The 6,333-nt window shown below is 38.3% G+C and overlaps 1 long non-coding RNA gene across 1 annotated transcript; it reads right to left on the reverse strand.

Moving 5' to 3' along the window:
• Positions 1–2,215: 2,215 nt before the first annotated feature.
• On the reverse strand, positions 2,216–5,022 carry LOC123739085 (uncharacterized). Its single transcript, XR_006767623.2, has 3 exons — positions 4,540–5,022; positions 4,078–4,134; positions 2,216–2,826 (listed from the first exon to the last, which is right to left on the reverse strand). It is a non-coding gene; the product is annotated as an uncharacterized LOC123739085 (long non-coding RNA).
• Between the last annotated feature and the right edge of the window lie 1,311 nt (positions 5,023–6,333).

Genomic DNA, 6,333 nt, shown 5'->3' on the forward strand with positions numbered 1-6,333 from the left:
TAACAGTTATCTTGTGTCCTACCTAACCATGTATCATTACTGTTGTTCCTATCTAACAGTTATCTTGTGTCCTACCTAACCATGTATCATTACTGTTGTTCCTATCTAACAGTTATATTGTGTCCTACCTAACCATGTATCATTACTGTTGTTCCTATCTAACAGTTATATTGTGTCCTACCTAACCATGTATCATTACTGTTGTTCCTATCTAACAGTTATCTTGTGTCCTACCTAACCATGTATCATTACTGTTGTTCCTATCTAACAGTTATCTTGTGTCCTACCTCACCAGTGAACGTGTGGCTGTGACCGTCCTGTCAATGCCTGTCCTGGTGACTCATTTTACATTTTAGTCATTGAGCAGACGCTCTTATCCAGAGCAATTTAAAGTTGGTCCTGGTGACTCCTGGGGCCTAATTCATAAAGGAAGTGTCTCAGAGCTGATCTAGGATCAGGTCCTCCTCTTCATGTAATCCGATTCATTATGATCTAGGATCAGGTCCTCCTCTCCATGTAATCTGATTCATTATGATATAGGATCAGGTCCCCCCTCTCCATGTAATCTGATTCATTATGATCTAGGATCAGGTCCCCCCTCCTCTCCATGTAATCTGATTCATTATGATCTAGGATCAGGTCCCTCTCTCCATGTAATCTGATTCATTATGATCTAGTTGTCAGAGCTAGAGTGGTGTTTGTCAGACTAATCTGTCTTCTCACAAAATCATGTGTGGAGTCTGAACGGTTTGGCCAACAAACTATTATGATACCTCTATTGAAAGCTGAGATTCGTACAAACAAGCTGGTGTTCTATGTGTTGCTCTAGGAATTACAGCAAACTAACAGGGTGGAAAGTGATATTAGGGGGACACAGAAAAACTTAAATTAAATAATATGAATGAACAAATGAATGAACAAATGAATGAATGATATTTTATTTCCGTGTCAAATCGCCAACTGGCAACCCATCCCTTATGGGGTTAATTGCCACATAAACAAACATTACAATAATTGACTGTGGTAATTAAATGATAATTCTCCTTCCGGTGTTCTCTGCATTGGGCATCGCATGAATAGTGAAAAAAATAAGGTAAAAATCAATACATAATAGTAAATAAGGTGATGCATACAATAATTATATCCCTAGAGCAGTACAATAATATACATATATACACACTGTATATATGCACATACATACATATATACATACTGTATATATATACATACATAACATATACAGATAAATAAATACAGAAATACAGTCTGACACAAAGAGAAGATTCATATGGGAGACAAGTCTATACACAATCTATATACACACATACCATTTACCACATAGAAGATTCATATGGGAGACAAGTCTATACACAATCTATATATACACATACCATTTACCACATAGAAGATTCATATGGGAGACAAGTCTATACACAATCTATATATACACATACCATTTACCACATAGAAGATTCATATGGGAGACAAGCCTATACACAATCTATATATACACATACCATTTACCACATAGAAGATTCATATGGGAGACAAGTCTATACACAATCTATATACACATGTACCATTTACCACATAGAAGAGTCATATGGGAGACAAGTCTATACACAATCTATATACACACATACCATTTACCACATAGAAGATTCATATGGGAGACAAGTCTATACACAATCTATATATACACATACCATTTACCACATAGAAGATTCATATGGGAGACAAGTCTATACACAATCTATATATACACATACCATTTACCACATAGAATATTCATATGGGAGACAAGTCTATACACAATCTATATACACATGTACCATTTACCACGCAGAAGCTAAATATTTTTACAATTTAATTATAGGTAAACATTTTTCTTATATTCCAGGATTTATCTAAATATTCCACAAACGGAAATACACATGGACAAAAAAACATTTCAATTTCTCCTCATCACTCATCACATACTGCCAGGGTATATCTGGTGGTCTTTCTGGAATAAGAGCAAGCGTATATCATGGTAGAAAAGGAAATAGAGGATTAAATCAGTTTAATTCTCTATTTCTTTAAGGTCACAATAGTTACATAGTCTTTCCTCCATTTCACCACAATACTGACCTGTATCAATACTCAGAGAAAATATCCCTGATCTTACCTGTTTCAATACTCAGAGGCAATATCCATGATCGTACCTGTTTCAATACACAGAGACAATATCCCTGAAATAATCTGTTTCAATACTCAGAGACAATATCCCTGATCTGACCTGTTTCAATACTCAGAGACAATATCCCTGATCTGACCTGTTTCAATACTCAGAGGAAATATCCCTGATCTGAACTGTTTCAATACGCAGAGACAATATCCCTGATCTGACCTGTTTCAATACTCAGAGGAAATATCCCTGATCTGAACTGTTTCAATACGCAGAGACAATATCCCTGATCTGAACTGTTTCAATACGCAGAGGCAATATCCCTGATCTGACCTGTTTCAATACACAGAGACAATATCCCTGATCTGACCTGTTTCAATACACAGAGACAATATCCCTGATCTTCCCTGTGCACATAGAGATCTCTTGCTTTTAGGTAGGTTATACATAATATATCTCTCACACACCAATTCACCCTGAATCAAACAAAAGGTTCTCAATTTGGGTTGATGATTCATCTCCTCCACCCATCTTTTTTTCATGTCGCATCAACAGTTGTTTTTTAATCATATCTATGTCTCCCTTCATTTGGTTTTGGTACAGATGTTCATAGTTACACTGTTGAAAAAGCTCAGACATTTCAGTTGCCCAGGCTTCCCCTATGGATAGATAAATACAATAATCATGAAAAAAGTCATTGATGAAAGAGACTTCAACTAGGACTATAAAATAATGAAGAAACAGTTTAACATTTTGTTATTTTATGGCTTATATTTATTGTAGAAGTTGATAAATAACACCTGGGGACAAAAACGCCTACATCTTCTGACAAAAAGTGTTAAAATGCATAACATTCCCTTTCAGGATCCATATTTTGGTGTTTATAAGGTAAAGGACACCTGATATTTAAAGCCTTTTTGAATCCACATTTTACACTAAATAAGAACTGATATTTCCCGGGGACAGAAAAGGCACCACATGGTAGGAATGACTCAGCAGCACTCCATCACTAGTTTAGTGGATTCCAAATGTTCCCTCTACTTTATTCTACATTATTAACCTGAAATACTCACTTTACTTGGAAACTGAGTTGCAGTTTAGAGGTTAAACTATGAGCTGCTCTGTCATCTCAAAATGACCCTGTACAGATACTTTCTTATATTCAGTTTCAACTGTAGTCAAGGAGTCACCCTTCATATAACAACAGTAACCAGAGGGTGGAGCTAACAGTCAGTTTCAACTGTAGTCAAGGTGTCACCCTTCACATAACAACAGTAACCAGAGGGTGGGGCTAACAGTCAGTTTCAACTGTAGTCAAGGTGTCACCCTTCATATAACAACAGTAACCAGAGGGTGGAGCTAACAGTCAGTTTCAACTGTAGTCAAGGTGTCACCCTTCACATAACAACAGTAACCAGAGGGTGGGGCTAACAGTCAGTTTCAACTGTAGTCAAGGTGTCACCCTTCGTATAACAACAGTAACCAGAGGGTGGAGCTAACAGTCAGTTACATGAGACAGCAGTAACGTGACATTGTTCTGAATCTTGCTTAAAAAATGTTATAGTCCTTCTTCAAGACATCTCTCTTACATTATTTTAGCTAAACTTATAATTTACTCGAAATCAGGTTTAGTTGTGTTTTTCCCCTGTAAGGTGTGTACGTGCTGGATAAGAACCAAAGGATGAGAAACCCTGAGATAAACATAAAACCATATAATGTAAAAGCTCCTCCACCATCTTTACCAGACGTTTTACTGATAACATGTAGACCTACTGATTAGTTTCCACTTTGAAAACTGCTGTCTGTCAGCAACTCAGCTCAAGTAGCAGTTCTAACTAGTAATATCTCATTCCTAGTATTCATTCACATACTCTGTCATTTAGAATGAATTATTGTTCATAAATACTTACTTTATTTGTCAGTATTGTCCATATAGTGTTTTCTGCTCTGTCGTCTCAAAATGGATCCTGTACAAAAGAACATATTTACTTTCAGTCACTTCCTGGGTGGTGCAGTGGTCTAAACCACCCCATCTGAACAGTTTCTCACCAACTGGCCACCTGGTCTATAGAGACTAAATGACTATACACTCTACGCTGCACACCACATCAACGGGGATGTGGTGGAGGGTAAACCCACGTAAACGCGCTTACGCACCTTTTTATTTGTAAAATAGCGTTTACTCAACTTTGTATTTTGTTAATTATCGTTTACCACTTCTTATGCGTTTCCAGCGTTAAGCCTAAATTCCATCGTGGAAAACGGGCCCAGGTTGGTCAGCATGATAAAGAATCATATCTCAAGGTTACTCTGTCTATTGAATGTCTGACTACGACCTAACTTTATAATAGTTATATGTAGCCAAGACTTACCAGAGTCTGTCAGTCTGTCCTTCAAATCAACACATTTATCCTGCTTCTAATGTTGCTGAGAAATGTGCGCTACATTTTGTAACCACAGTTACTTTCACTTTCATATGAGGAAATCACGTCCCTTCTGACGTCACCGGTGTATGGGTAAATAATGATGACAGAAGAGATCTACTAACTAGTAATAATATGTAATTCCAGGTATTCATTATCTTACTCTGTCCTTTATTGTTCAGAAATACTTTATTTGTACTTCTCTCCATATAGTGTGTTTTCCTCTTTTGTCATCTCACCATGGATCCTGCACTCAGCCGTCTCCCCACCCTGATAATAAAGTGTTTTATTGGTATCTTCCACTAGATGGCAGTAAACACCTGCTGTAACTAGACTTTACAACAGCATTCCTTATTCATAAAGGCAGTGTCTCAAAGGAGGAGTGCTGAACCAGGATCAGCTCCCCCTGTCTATGTAATCTGATTCATTATGATCTAGGATCAGGTCCCCCCTCTCCATGTAATCTGATTCATTATGATCTAGGATCAGGTCCCCCCTCTCCATGTAATCTGATTCATTATGATCTAGGATCAGGTCCCTCCTCTCCATGTAATCTGATTCATTATGATCTAGGATCAGGTCCCCCCCTCTCCATGTAATCTGATTCATTATGATCTAGGATCAGGTCCCTCCTCTCCAGTTAATCTGATTCATTATGATCTAGGATCAGGTCCCTCCTCTCCATGTAATCTGATTCATTATGATCTAGGATCAGGTCCCTCCTCTCCATGTAATCTGATTCATTATGATCTAGGATCAGGTCCCCCCCTCTCCATGTAATCTGATTCATTATGATCTAGGATCAGGTCCCTCCTCTCCATGTAATCTGATTCATTATGATCTAGGATCAGGTCCCTCCTCTCCATGTAATCTGATTCATTATGATCTAGGATCAGGTCCCCCCCTCTCCATGTAATCTGATTCATTATGATCTAGGATCAGGTCCCCCTCTCCATGTAATCTGATTCATTATGATCTAGGATCAGGTCCCCCTCTCCATGTAATCTGATTCATTATGATCTAGGATCAGGTCCCCCCTCTCCATGTAATCTGATTCATTATGATCTAGGATCAGGTCCCCCCTCTCCATGTAATCTGATCCATTGTGATCTAGGATCAGGTCCCCCCTCTCCATGTAATCTGATTCATTATGATCTAGGATCAGGTCCCCCCTCTCCATGTAATCTGATTCATTATGATCTAGGATCAGGTCCCCCTCTCCTTGTAATCTGATTCATTATGATCTAGGATCAGGTCCCCCCTCTCCATGTAATCTGATTCATTGTGATCTAGGATCAGGTCCTCCTCTCCATGTAATCTGATTCATTATGATCTAGGATCAGGTCCCCCCTCTCCATGTAATCTGATTCATTATGATCTAGGATCAGGTCCCCCCCTCTCCATGTAATCTGATTCATTATGATCTAGGATCAGGTCCTCCTCTCCATGTAATCTGATTCATTATGATCTAGGATCAGGTCCTCCTCTCCATGTAATCTGATTCATTATAATCTAGGATCAGGTCCCCCTCTCCATGTAATCTGATTCATTATGATCTAGGATCAGGTCCCCCCTCTCCATGTAATCTGATTCATTATGATCTAGGATCAGGTCCCTCCTCTCCATGTAATCTGATTCATTATGATTGTTTTGTCTCATGTCTTTATATTCATATAGCCTGGGGGCCATGTAATCTGATTCATTATGGTTGTTTTGTCTCATGTCTCTTTATATTCATATAGC

The sequence above is a fragment of the Salmo salar genome, unplaced genomic scaffold (genome assembly GCF_965601325.2).
Source record: "Salmo salar unplaced genomic scaffold, fSalSal1 ptg000781l, whole genome shotgun sequence".
NCBI lineage: Eukaryota > Metazoa > Chordata > Actinopteri > Salmoniformes > Salmonidae > Salmo > Salmo salar.